Raw genomic sequence first — 15,178 nt, 5'->3', positions numbered from 1 at the left:
GAAATTTCAGACATTTTGAAAACTGCAGGGGGTTTGGTCAAAATATGACCCTTCGCTGTTTTCAGTAATTGGCATATTTTCGGTGTAAAAAGTCGTAATATGACACTGAAAATAAGTGCAGAGAGTCAGAATTCGGCTCAAAAATCACGCTCAGGAGTCAAATTTCCGACATTTCAGACATTTTGAAAACTGCGGGGGGGGGGGGGGTTTGGGCAAAATATGACCCATTGCCGTTTACAGTAATTGGCATTTTTTCTATATGAAACGTCGTAATTTGAAACTGAAAATAGGTGCAGAGAGTCAGATTTCGGCTCAAAAATCACGCTCAGGAGTCAAATTTCCGACATTTCAGACATTTTGAAAACTGCAGGGGGGTTTGGGCAAAATATGACCCATCGCTGTTGTCAGTAATTGGCATATTTTCGGTATTAAAAGTCGTAATTTGAAACTGAAAATAGGTGCAGAGAGTCAGAATTCGGATAGAAAATCACGCTCAGGAGTCAAGTTTCCGACATTTCAGACATTTTGAAAACTGCATGGGGGTTTGGGCAAAATATGACCCATCGCCGTTTTCAGTAAATGGCATATTTTCGGTATAAAAAGTCGTAATTTGAAACTGAAAATAGGTGCAGAGAGTCAGAATTCGGTTCAAAAATCACGCTCAGGAGTCAAATTTCCGACATTTCAGACATTTTGAAAACTGCGGGGGGGGGGGGGGTTTGGGCAAAATATGACCCATTGCCGTTTACAGTAATTGGCATTTTTTCTATATGAAACGTCGTAATTTGAAACTGAAAATAGGTGCAGAGAGTCAGATTTCGGCTCAAAAATCACGCTCAGGAGTCAAATTTCCGACATTTCAGACATTTTGAAAACTGCAGGGGGGTTTGGGCAAAATATGACCCATCGCTGTTGTCAGTAATTGGCATATTTTCGGTATTAAAAGTCGTAATTTGAAACTGAAAATAGGTGCAGAGAGTCAGAATTCGGATAGAAAATCACGCTCAGGAGTCAAGTTTCCGACATTTCAGACATTTTGAAAACTGCATGGGGGTTTGGGCAAAATATGACCCATCGCCGTTTTCAGTAAATGGCATATTTTCGGTATAAAAAGTCGTAATTTGAAACTGAAAATAGGTGCAGAGAGTCAGAATTCGGCTCAAAAATCACGCTCAGGAGTCAAATTTCCGACATTTCAGACATTTTGAAAACTGCAGGGGGGTTTGGGCAAAATATGACCCATCGCTGTTGTCAGTAATTGGCATATTTTCGGTATTAAAAGTCGTAATTTGAAACTGAAAATAGGTGCAGAGAGTCAGAATTCGGCTCAAAAATCACGCTCAGGAGTCAAATTTCCGACATTTCAGACATTTTGAAAACTGCAGGGGGGTTTGGGCAAAATATGACCATCGCCGTTTTCAGTAATTGGCATATTTTCGGTATAAAAAGTCGTAATTTGAAACTGAAAATCGGTGCAGAGAGTCAGAATTCGGCTTAAAAATCACGCTCAGGAGTCAAATTTCCGACATTTCAGACATTTTGAAAACTGCAGGGGGGTTTGGGCAAAATATGACCCATCGCCGTTTTCAGTAATTGGCATATTTTCGGTATAAAAAGTCGTAATTTGAAACTGAAAATAGGTGCAGAGAGTCAGAATTCGGTTCAAAAATCACGCTCAGGAGTCAAATTTTCGACATTTCAGACATTTTGAAAACTGCAGGGGGGTTTGGGCAAAATATGACCCATTGCCGTTTACAGTAGTTGGCATATTTTCTATATGAAACGTCGTAATATGAAACTGAAAATAGGTGCAGAGAGTCAGAATTCGGCTCAAAAATCACGCTCAGGAGTCAAATTTCCGACATTTCAGACATTTTGAAAACTGCAGGGGGGTTTGGGCAAAATATGACCCATCGCTGTTGTCAGTGATTGGCATATTTTCGGTATTAAAATTCGTAATTTGAAACTGAAAATAGGTGCAGAGAGTCAGAATTCGGCTCAAAAATCACGCTCAGGAGTCAAATTTCCGACATTTCAGAAATTTTGAAAACTGCAGGGGGGTTTGGGCAAAATATGACCCATCGCCGTTTTCAGTAATTGGCATATTTTCGGTATAAAAAGTCGTAATTTGAAACTGAAAATAGGTGCAGAGAGTCAGAATTCGGCTCAAAAATCACGCTCAGGAGTCAAATTTCCGACATTTCAGACATTTTGAAAACTGCAGGGGGGTTTGGCCAAAATATGACCCATCGCCGTTTTCAGTAATTGGCATATTTTCGGTATAAAAAGTCGTAATTTGAAACTGAAAATAGGTGCAGAGAGTCAGAATTCGGTTCAAAAATCACGCTCAGGAGTCAAATTTCCGACATTTCAGACATTTTGAAAACTGCAGGGGGGTTTGGGCAAAATATGGTCATTGCCGTTTACAGTAATTGGCATATTTTCTATATGAAACGTCGTAATTTGAAACTGAAAATAGGTGCAGAGAGTCAGAATTCGGCTCAAAAATCACGCTCAGGAGTCAAATTTTCGAAATTTCAGACATTTTGAAAACTGCAGGGGGGTTTGGTCAAAATATGACCCATCGCCGTTTTCAGTAATTGGCATATTTTCAGTATAAAAAGTCGTAATTTGAAACTGAAAATAGGTGCAGAGAGTCAGAATTCGGCTCAAAAATCACGCTCAGGAGTCAAATTTCCGACATTTCAGACATTTTGAAAACTGCAGGGGGTTTGGGCAAAATATGACCCCTCGCCGTTTTCAGTAATTGGCATATTTTCGGTGTAAAAAGTCGTATTTTGACACTGAAAATAAGTGCAGAGAGTCAGCATTCGGCTCAAAAATCACGCTCAGGAGTCAAATTTCCGACATTTCAGACATTTTGAAAACTGCAGGGGGGTTTGGGCAAAATATGACCCATCGCCGTTTTCAGTAATTGGCATATTTTCGGTATAAAAAGTCGTAATTTGAAACTGAAAATAGGTGCAGAGAGTCAGAATTCGGCTCAAAAATCACGCTCAGGAGTCAAATTTCCGACATTTCAGACATTTTTGAAAACTGCAGGGGGGTTTGGACAAAACATGACCCATCGCCGTTTTCAGCAATTGGCATATTTTTGGTATAAAAAGTCATAATTTGAAACTGAAAATAGATGCAGAGAGTCAGAATTCGGATAAAAAATCACGCTCAGGAGTCAAATTTCCGACATTTCTGACATTTTCAACTCTGCAGGGGGGTTTGGGTAAAATATGAACCATCGTCGTTTTCAGTAATTGGCATATTTTCGGTATAAAAAGTCGGAATTGGAAACTGAAAATAGGTGCAGAGAGTCAGAATTCGGCTCAAAACTCACGCTCAGGAGTCAAATTTCCGACATTTCAGACATTTTGAAAACTGCGGGGGGGTTTGGCCAAATATGACCCATTGCCGTTTACAGTAATTGGCATATTTTCTATATGAAACGTCGTAATTTGAAACTGAAAATACGTGCAGAGAGTCAGAATTAGGCTCAAAAATCACGCTCAGGAGTCAAATTTTCGAAATTTCAGACATTTTGAAAACTGCAGGGGGGTTTGGTCAAAATATGACCCATCGCCGTTTTCAGTAATTGGCATATTTTCGGTATAAAAAGTCGTAATTTGAAACTGAAAATAGGTGCAGAGAGTGAGAATTCGGCTCAAAAATCACGCTCAGGAGTCAAATTTCCGACATTTCGGACATTTTGAAAACTGCAGGGGGTTTGGGCAAAATATGACCCCTCGCCGTTTTCAGTAATTGGCATATTTTCGGTGTAAAAAGTCGTATTTTGACACTGAAAATAAGTGCAGAGAGTCAGCATTCGGCTCAAAAATCACGCTCAGGAGTCAAATTTCCGACATTTCAGACATTTTGAAAACTGCAGGGGGGTTTGGGCAAAATATGACCCATCGCCGTTTTCAGTAATTGGCATATTTTCGGTATAAAAAGTCGTAATTTGAAACTGAAAATAGGTGCAGAGAGTCAGAATTCGGCTCAAAAATCACGCTCAGGAGTCAAATTTCCGACATTTCAGACATTTTTGAAAACTGCAGGGGGGTTTGGACAAAACATGACCCATCGCCGTTTTCAGTAATTGGCATATTTTCGGTATAAAAAGTCGTAATTTGAAACTGAAAATAGATGCAGAGAGTCAGAATTCGGATAAAAAATCACGCTCAGGAGTCAAATTTCCGACATTTCTGACATTTTCAACTCTGCAGGGGGGTTTGGGTATAATATGAACCATCGTCGTTTTCAGTAATTGGCATATTTTCGGTATAAAAAGTCGGAATTGGAAACTGAAAATAGGTGCAGAGAGTCAGAATTCGGCTCAAAAATCACGCTCAGGAGTCAAATTTCCGACATTTCAGACATTTTGAGAACTGCAGGGGGTTTGGGCAAAATATGACCCTTCGCCGTTTTCAGTAATTGACATATTTTCGGTGTAAAAAGTCGTAATTTGACATTGAAAAAAAGTGCAGAGAGTCAGAATTCGGCTCAAAAATCACGCTCAGGAGTCAAATTTCCGACATTTCAGACATTTTGAAAACTGCAGGGGGGTTTGGGCAAAATATGACCCATCGCCGTTTCAGTAATTGGCATATTTTCGGTATAAAAAGTCGCAATTTGAAACTGAAAATAGTTGCAGAGAGTCACAATTCGGCTCAAAAATCACGCTCAGGAGTCAAATTTCCGACATTTCAGACATTTTGAAAACTGCAGGGGGGTTTGGACAAAATATGACCCATCGCCGTTTTCAGTAATTGGCATATTTTCGGTATAAAAATTCGTAATTTGAAACTGAAAATAGATGCAGAGAGTCAGAATTCGGATAAAAAATCACGGTCAGGAGTCAAATTTCCGACATTTCAGACATTTTCAAAACTGCAGGGGGGTTTGGGCAAAATATGAACCATCGTCGTTTTCAGTAATTGGCATATTTTCGGTGTAAAAAGTCGTATTTTTAAACTGAAAATAGGTGCAGAGAGTCAGAATTTGGCTCAAAAATCACGCTCAGGAGTCAAATTTCCGAAATTTCAGACATTTTGAAAACTGCAGGGGGTTTGGTCAAAATATGACCCTTCGCTGTTTTCAGTAATTGGCATATTTTCGGTGTAAAAAGTCGTAATATGACACTGAAAATAAGTGCAGAGAGTCAGAATTCGGCTCAAAAATCACGCTCAGGAGTCAAATTTCCGACATTTCAGACATTTTGAAAACTGCGGGGGGGGGGGGGGTTTGGGCAAAATATGACCCATTGCCGTTTACAGTAATTGGCATTTTTTCTATATGAAACGTCGTAATTTGAAACTGAAAATAGGTGCAGAGAGTCAGATTTCGGCTCAAAAATCACGCTCAGGAGTCAAATTTCCGACATTTCAGACATTTTGAAAACTGCAGGGGGGTTTGGGCAAAATATGACCCATCGCTGTTGTCAGTAATTGGCATATTTTCGGTATTAAAAGTCGTAATTTGAAACTGAAAATAGGTGCAGAGAGTCAGAATTCGGATAGAAAATCACGCTCAGGAGTCAAGTTTCCGACATTTCAGACATTTTGAAAACTGCATGGGGGTTTGGGCAAAATATGACCCATCGCCGTTTTCAGTAAATGGCATATTTTCGGTATAAAAAGTCGTAATTTGAAACTGAAAATAGGTGCAGAGAGTCAGAATTCGGCTCAAAAATCACGCTCAGGAGTCAAATTTCCGACATTTCAGACATTTTGAAAACTGCAGGGGGGTTTGGCCAAAATATGACCCATCGCCGTTTTCAGTAATTGGCATATTTTCGGTATAAAAAGTCGTAATTTGAAACTGAAAATAGGTGCAGAGAGTCAGAATTCGGTTCAAAAATCACGCTCAGGAGTCAAATTTTCGACATTTCAGACATTTTGAAAACTGCAGGGGGGTTTGGGCAAAATATGACCCATTGCCGTTTACAGTAGTTGGCATATTTTCTATATGAAACGTCGTAATATGAAACTGAAAATAGGTGCAGAGAGTCAGAATTCGGCTCAAAAATCACGCTCAGGAGTCAAATTTCCGACATTTCAGACATTTTGAAAACTGCAGGGGGGTTTGGGCAAAATATGACCCATCGCTGTTGTCAGTGATTGGCATATTTTCGGTATTAAAATTCGTAATTTGAAACTGAAAATAGGTGCAGAGAGTCAGAATTCGGCTCAAAAATCACGCTCAGGAGTCAAATTTCCGACATTTCAGAAATTTTGAAAACTGCAGGGGGGTTTGGGCAAAATATGACCCATCGCCGTTTTCAGTAATTGGCATATTTTCGGTATAAAAAGTCGTAATTTGAAACTGAAAATAGGTGCAGAGAGTCAGAATTCGGCTCAAAAATCACGCTCAGGAGTCAAATTTCCGACATTTCAGACATTTTGAAAACTGCAGGGGGGTTTGGCCAAAATATGACCCATCGCCGTTTTCAGTAATTGGCATATTTTCGGTATAAAAAGTCGTAATTTGAAACTGAAAATAGGTGCAGAGAGTCAGAATTCGGTTCAAAAATCACGCTCAGGAGTCAAATTTCCGACATTTCAGACATTTTGAAAACTGCAGGGGGGTTTGGGCAAAATATGGTCATTGCCGTTTACAGTAATTGGCATATTTTCTATATGAAACGTCGTAATTTGAAACTGAAAATAGGTGCAGAGAGTCAGAATTCGGCTCAAAAATCACGCTCAGGAGTCAAATTTTCGAAATTTCAGACATTTTGAAAACTGCAGGGGGGTTTGGTCAAAATATGACCCATCGCCGTTTTCAGTAATTGGCATATTTTCAGTATAAAAAGTCGTAATTTGAAACTGAAAATAGGTGCAGAGAGTCAGAATTCGGCTCAAAAATCACGCTCAGGAGTCAAATTTCCGACATTTCAGACATTTTGAAAACTGCAGGGGGTTTGGGCAAAATATGACCCCTCGCCGTTTTCAGTAATTGGCATATTTTCGGTGTAAAAAGTCGTATTTTGACACTGAAAATAAGTGCAGAGAGTCAGCATTCGGCTCAAAAATCACGCTCAGGAGTCAAATTTCCGACATTTCAGACATTTTGAAAACTGCAGGGGGGTTTGGGCAAAATATGACCCATCGCCGTTTTCAGTAATTGGCATATTTTCGGTATAAAAAGTCGTAATTTGAAACTGAAAATAGGTGCAGAGAGTCAGAATTCGGCTCAAAAATCACGCTCAGGAGTCAAATTTCCGACATTTCAGACATTTTTGAAAACTGCAGGGGGGTTTGGACAAAACATGACCCATCGCCGTTTTCAGCAATTGGCATATTTTTGGTATAAAAAGTCATAATTTGAAACTGAAAATAGATGCAGAGAGTCAGAATTCGGATAAAAAATCACGCTCAGGAGTCAAATTTCCGACATTTCTGACATTTTCAACTCTGCAGGGGGGTTTGGGTAAAATATGAACCATCGTCGTTTTCAGTAATTGGCATATTTTCGGTATAAAAAGTCGGAATTGGAAACTGAAAATAGGTGCAGAGAGTCAGAATTCGGCTCAAAACTCACGCTCAGGAGTCAAATTTCCGACATTTCAGACATTTTGAAAACTGCGGGGGGGTTTGGCCAAATATGACCCATTGCCGTTTACAGTAATTGGCATATTTTCTATATGAAACGTCGTAATTTGAAACTGAAAATACGTGCAGAGAGTCAGAATTAGGCTCAAAAATCACGCTCAGGAGTCAAATTTTCGAAATTTCAGACATTTTGAAAACTGCAGGGGGGTTTGGTCAAAATATGACCCATCGCCGTTTTCAGTAATTGGCATATTTTCGGTATAAAAAGTCGTAATTTGAAACTGAAAATAGGTGCAGAGAGTGAGAATTCGGCTCAAAAATCACGCTCAGGAGTCAAATTTCCGACATTTCGGACATTTTGAAAACTGCAGGGGGTTTGGGCAAAATATGACCCCTCGCCGTTTTCAGTAATTGGCATATTTTCGGTGTAAAAAGTCGTATTTTGACACTGAAAATAAGTGCAGAGAGTCAGCATTCGGCTCAAAAATCACGCTCAGGAGTCAAATTTCCGACATTTCAGACATTTTGAAAACTGCAGGGGGGTTTGGGCAAAATATGACCCATCGCCGTTTTCAGTAATTGGCATATTTTCGGTATAAAAAGTCGTAATTTGAAACTGAAAATAGGTGCAGAGAGTCAGAATTCGGCTCAAAAATCACGCTCAGGAGTCAAATTTCCGACATTTCAGACATTTTTGAAAACTGCAGGGGGGTTTGGACAAAACATGACCCATCGCCGTTTTCAGTAATTGGCATATTTTCGGTATAAAAAGTCGTAATTTGAAACTGAAAATAGATGCAGAGAGTCAGAATTCGGATAAAAAATCACGCTCAGGAGTCAAATTTCCGACATTTCTGACATTTTCAACTCTGCAGGGGGGTTTGGGTATAATATGAACCATCGTCGTTTTCAGTAATTGGCATATTTTCGGTATAAAAAGTCGGAATTGGAAACTGAAAATAGGTGCAGAGAGTCAGAATTCGGCTCAAAAATCACGCTCAGGAGTCAAATTTCCGACATTTCAGACATTTTGAGAACTGCAGGGGGTTTGGGCAAAATATGACCCTTCGCCGTTTTCAGTAATTGACATATTTTCGGTGTAAAAAGTCGTAATTTGACATTGAAAAAAAGTGCAGAGAGTCAGAATTCGGCTCAAAAATCACGCTCAGGAGTCAAATTTCCGACATTTCAGACATTTTGAAAACTGCAGGGGGGTTTGGGCAAAATATGACCCATCGCCGTTTCAGTAATTGGCATATTTTCGGTATAAAAAGTCGCAATTTGAAACTGAAAATAGTTGCAGAGAGTCACAATTCGGCTCAAAAATCACGCTCAGGAGTCAAATTTCCGACATTTCAGACATTTTGAAAACTGCAGGGGGGTTTGGACAAAATATGACCCATCGCCGTTTTCAGTAATTGGCATATTTTCGGTATAAAAATTCGTAATTTGAAACTGAAAATAGATGCAGAGAGTCAGAATTCGGATAAAAAATCACGGTCAGGAGTCAAATTTCCGACATTTCAGACATTTTCAAAACTGCAGGGGGGTTTGGGCAAAATATGAACCATCGTCGTTTTCAGTAATTGGCATATTTTCGGTGTAAAAAGTCGTATTTTTAAACTGAAAATAGGTGCAGAGAGTCAGAATTTGGCTCAAAAATCACGCTCAGGAGTCAAATTTCCGAAATTTCAGACATTTTGAAAACTGCAGGGGGTTTGGTCAAAATATGACCCTTCGCTGTTTTCAGTAATTGGCATATTTTCGGTGTAAAAAGTCGTAATATGACACTGAAAATAAGTGCAGAGAGTCAGAATTCGGCTCAAAAATCACGCTCAGGAGTCAAATTTCCGACATTTCAGACATTTTGAAAACTGCGGGGGGGGGGGGGGTTTGGGCAAAATATGACCCATTGCCGTTTACAGTAATTGGCATTTTTTCTATATGAAACGTCGTAATTTGAAACTGAAAATAGGTGCAGAGAGTCAGATTTCGGCTCAAAAATCACGCTCAGGAGTCAAATTTCCGACATTTCAGACATTTTGAAAACTGCAGGGGGGTTTGGGCAAAATATGACCCATCGCTGTTGTCAGTAATTGGCATATTTTCGGTATTAAAAGTCGTAATTTGAAACTGAAAATAGGTGCAGAGAGTCAGAATTCGGATAGAAAATCACGCTCAGGAGTCAAGTTTCCGACATTTCAGACATTTTGAAAACTGCATGGGGGTTTGGGCAAAATATGACCCATCGCCGTTTTCAGTAAATGGCATATTTTCGGTATAAAAAGTCGTAATTTGAAACTGAAAATAGGTGCAGAGAGTCAGAATTCGGCTCAAAAATCACGCTCAGGAGTCAAATTTCCGACATTTCAGACATTTTGAAAACTGCGGGGGGGGGGGGGGTTTGGGCAAAATATGACCCATTGCCGTTTACAGTAATTGGCATTTTTTCTATATGAAACGTCGTAATTTGAAACTGAAAATAGGTGCAGAGAGTCAGATTTCGGCTCAAAAATCACGCTCAGGAGTCAAATTTCCGACATTTCAGACATTTTGAAAACTGCAGGGGGGTTTGGGCAAAATATGACCCATCGCTGTTGTCAGTAATTGGCATATTTTCGGTATTAAAAGTCGTAATTTGAAACTGAAAATAGGTGCAGAGAGTCAGAATTCGGATAGAAAATCACGCTCAGGAGTCAAGTTTCCGACATTTCAGACATTTTGAAAACTGCATGGGGGTTTGGGCAAAATATGACCCATCGCCGTTTTCAGTAAATGGCATATTTTCGGTATAAAAAGTCGTAATTTGAAACTGAAAATAGGTGCAGAGAGTCAGAATTCGGCTCAAAAATCACGCTCAGGAGTCAAATTTCCGACATTTCAGACATTTTGAAAACTGCAGGGGGGTTTGGGCAAAATATGACCCATCGCTGTTGTCAGTAATTGGCATATTTTCGGTATTAAAAGTCGTAATTTGAAACTGAAAATAGGTGCAGAGAGTCAGAATTCGGCTCAAAAATCACGCTCAGGAGTCAAATTTCCGACATTTCAGACATTTTGAAAACTGCAGGGGGGTTTGGGCAAAATATGACCATCGCCGTTTTCAGTAATTGGCATATTTTCGGTATAAAAAGTCGTAATTTGAAACTGAAAATCGGTGCAGAGAGTCAGAATTCGGCTTAAAAATCACGCTCAGGAGTCAAATTTCCGACATTTCAGACATTTTGAAAACTGCAGGGGGGTTTGGGCAAAATATGACCCATCGCCGTTTTCAGTAATTGGCATATTTTCGGTATAAAAAGTCGTAATTTGAAACTGAAAATAGGTGCAGAGAGTCAGAATTCGGTTCAAAAATCACGCTCAGGAGTCAAATTTTCGACATTTCAGACATTTTGAAAACTGCAGGGGGGTTTGGGCAAAATATGACCCATTGCCGTTTACAGTAGTTGGCATATTTTCTATATGAAACGTCGTAATATGAAACTGAAAATAGGTGCAGAGAGTCAGAATTCGGCTCAAAAATCACGCTCAGGAGTCAAATTTCCGACATTTCAGACATTTTGAAAACTGCAGGGGGGTTTGGGCAAAATATGACCCATCGCTGTTGTCAGTGATTGGCATATTTTCGGTATTAAAATTCGTAATTTGAAACTGAAAATAGGTGCAGAGAGTCAGAATTCGGCTCAAAAATCACGCTCAGGAGTCAAATTTCCGACATTTCAGAAATTTTGAAAACTGCAGGGGGGTTTGGGCAAAATATGACCCATCGCCGTTTTCAGTAATTGGCATATTTTCGGTATAAAAAGTCGTAATTTGAAACTGAAAATAGGTGCAGAGAGTCAGAATTCGGCTCAAAAATCACGCTCAGGAGTCAAATTTCCGACATTTCAGACATTTTGAAAACTGCAGGGGGGTTTGGCCAAAATATGACCCATCGCCGTTTTCAGTAATTGGCATATTTTCGGTATAAAAAGTCGTAATTTGAAACTGAAAATAGGTGCAGAGAGTCAGAATTCGGTTCAAAAATCACGCTCAGGAGTCAAATTTCCGACATTTCAGACATTTTGAAAACTGCAGGGGGGTTTGGGCAAAATATGGTCATTGCCGTTTACAGTAATTGGCATATTTTCTATATGAAACGTCGTAATTTGAAACTGAAAATAGGTGCAGAGAGTCAGAATTCGGCTCAAAAATCACGCTCAGGAGTCAAATTTTCGAAATTTCAGACATTTTGAAAACTGCAGGGGGGTTTGGTCAAAATATGACCCATCGCCGTTTTCAGTAATTGGCATATTTTCAGTATAAAAAGTCGTAATTTGAAACTGAAAATAGGTGCAGAGAGTCAGAATTCGGCTCAAAAATCACGCTCAGGAGTCAAATTTCCGACATTTCAGACATTTTGAAAACTGCAGGGGGTTTGGGCAAAATATGACCCCTCGCCGTTTTCAGTAATTGGCATATTTTCGGTGTAAAAAGTCGTATTTTGACACTGAAAATAAGTGCAGAGAGTCAGCATTCGGCTCAAAAATCACGCTCAGGAGTCAAATTTCCGACATTTCAGACATTTTGAAAACTGCAGGGGGGTTTGGGCAAAATATGACCCATCGCCGTTTTCAGTAATTGGCATATTTTCGGTATAAAAAGTCGTAATTTGAAACTGAAAATAGGTGCAGAGAGTCAGAATTCGGCTCAAAAATCACGCTCAGGAGTCAAATTTCCGACATTTCAGACATTTTTGAAAACTGCAGGGGGGTTTGGACAAAACATGACCCATCGCCGTTTTCAGCAATTGGCATATTTTTGGTATAAAAAGTCATAATTTGAAACTGAAAATAGATGCAGAGAGTCAGAATTCGGATAAAAAATCACGCTCAGGAGTCAAATTTCCGACATTTCTGACATTTTCAACTCTGCAGGGGGGTTTGGGTAAAATATGAACCATCGTCGTTTTCAGTAATTGGCATATTTTCGGTATAAAAAGTCGGAATTGGAAACTGAAAATAGGTGCAGAGAGTCAGAATTCGGCTCAAAACTCACGCTCAGGAGTCAAATTTCCGACATTTCAGACATTTTGAAAACTGCGGGGGGGTTTGGCCAAATATGACCCATTGCCGTTTACAGTAATTGGCATATTTTCTATATGAAACGTCGTAATTTGAAACTGAAAATAGGTGCAGAGAGTCAGATTTCGGCTCAAAAATCACGCTCTGGAGTCAAATTTCCGACATTTCAGACATTTTGAAAACTGCAGGGGGGTTTGGGCAAAATATGACCCATCGCTGTTGTCAGTAATTGGCATATTTTCGGTATTAAAAGTCGTAATTTGAAACTGAAAATAGGTGCAGAGAGTCAGAATTCGGATAGAAAATCACGCTCAGGAGTCAAGTTTCCGACATTTCAGACATTTTGAAAACTGCAGGGGGGTTTGGGCAAAATATGACCCATCGCCGTTTTCAGTAATTGGCATATTTTCGTTATAAAAAGTCGTAATTTGAAACTGAAAATAGGTGCAGAGAGTCAGAATTTGGTTCAAAAATCACGCTCAGGAGTCAAATTTCCGACATTTCAGACATTTTGAAAACTGCAGGGGGGGTTTGGGCAAAATATGACCCATTGCCGTTTACAGTAATTGGCATATTTTCTATAAGAAACGTCGTAATTTGAAACTGAAAATAGGTGCAGAGAGTCAGAATTCGGCTCAAAAATCACGCTCAGGATTCAAATTTCCGACATTTCAGACATTTTGAAAACTGCAGGGGAGTTTGGGCAAAATATGAACCATCGCCGTTTTCAGTAATTGGCATATTTTCGGTATAAAAAGTCGTAATTTGAAACTGAAAATAGGTGCAGAGAGTCAGAATTCGGTTCAAAAATCACGCTCAGGAGTGAAATTTCCGACATTTCAGACATTTTGAAAACTGCAGTGGGGTTTGGGCAAAATATGACCCATTGCCGTTTACAGTAATTGGCATATTTTCTATATGAAACGTCGTAATTTGAAACTGAAAATAGATGCAGAGAGTCAGAATTCGGCTCAAAAATCACGCTCAGGAGTCAAATTTCCGACATTTCAGACATTTTGAAAACTGCAGGGGGGTTAGGGCAAAATATGACCCATCGCCGTTTTCAGTAATTGGCATATTTTCGGTATAAAAAGTCGTAATTTGAAACTGAAAATAGGTGCAGAGAGTCAGAATTCGGCTCAAAAATCACGCTCAGGAGTCAAATTTCCGACATTTCAGACATTTTTGAAAACTGCAGGGGGGTTTGGACAAAACATGACCGATCGCCGTTTTCAGTAATTGGCATATTTTCGGTATAAAAAGTCGTAATTTGAAACTGAAAATAGATGCAGAGAGTCAGAATTCGGATAAAAAATCACGCTCAGGAGTCAAATTTCCGGCATTTCTGACATTTTCAAAACTGCAGGGGGGTTTGGGCAAAATATGACCCATCGCTGTTGTCAGTAATTGGCATATTTTCGGTATTAAAAGTCGTAATTTGAAACTATAAATAGGTGCAGAGAGTCAGAATTCGGTTCAAAAATCACGCTCAGGAGTCAAATTTCCGACATTTCAGACATTTTGAAAACTGCAGGGGGGTTTGGGCAAAATATTACCCATTGCCGTTTACAGTAATTGGCATATTTTCTATATGAAACGTCGTAATTTGAAACTGAAAATAGGTGCAGAGAGTCAGGATTCGGCTCAAAAAACACGCTCAGGAGTCAAATTTCAGACATTTCAGACATTTTGAAAACTGCAGGGGGGTTTGGGCAAAATATGACCCATCGCCGTTTTCAGTAATTGGCATATTTTCGGTATAAAAAGTCGTAATTTGAAACTGAAAATAGGTGCAGAGAGTCAGAATTCGGCTCAAAAATCACGCTCAGGAGTCAAATTTCCGACATTTCAGACATTTTGAAAACTGCAGGGGGGTTTGGGCAAAATATGACCCATCGCTGTTGTCAGTAATTGGCATATTTTCGGTATTAAAAGTCGTAATTTGAAACTGAAAATAGGTGCAGAGAGTCAGAATTCGGATAGAAAATCACGCTCAGGAGTCAAGTTTCCGACATTTCAGACATTTTGAAAACTGCAGGGGGGTTTGGGCAAAATATGACCCATCGCCGTTTTCAGTAATTGGCATATTTTCGGTATAAAAAGTCGTAATTTGAAACTGAAAATAGGTGCAGAGAGTCAGAATTCGGTTAAAAAATCACGCTCAGGAGTCAAATTTCCGACATTTCAGACATTTTGAAAACTGCAGGGGGGGGTTTGGGCAAAATATGACCCATTGCCGTTTACAGTAATTGGCATATTTTCTATATGAAACGTCGTAATTTGAAACTGAAAATAGGTGCAGAGAGTCAGAATTCGGCTCAAAAATCACGCTCAGGATTCAAATTTCCGACATTTCAGACATTTTGAAAACTGCAGGGGGGTTTGGGCAAAATATGAACCATCGCCGTTTTCAGTAATTGGCATATTTTCGGTATAAAAAGTCGTAATTTGAAACTGAAAATAGGTGCAGAGAGTCAGAATTCGGCTCAAAAATCACGCTCAGGAGTCAAATTTCCGACATTTCAGACATTTTGAAAACTGCAGGGGGTT

Source organism: Procambarus clarkii, unplaced genomic scaffold, assembly GCF_040958095.1.
Source record: "Procambarus clarkii isolate CNS0578487 unplaced genomic scaffold, FALCON_Pclarkii_2.0 HiC_scaffold_439, whole genome shotgun sequence".
NCBI lineage: Eukaryota > Metazoa > Arthropoda > Malacostraca > Decapoda > Cambaridae > Procambarus > Procambarus clarkii.
Note: the sequence above shows the minus strand (reverse complement) of the source record.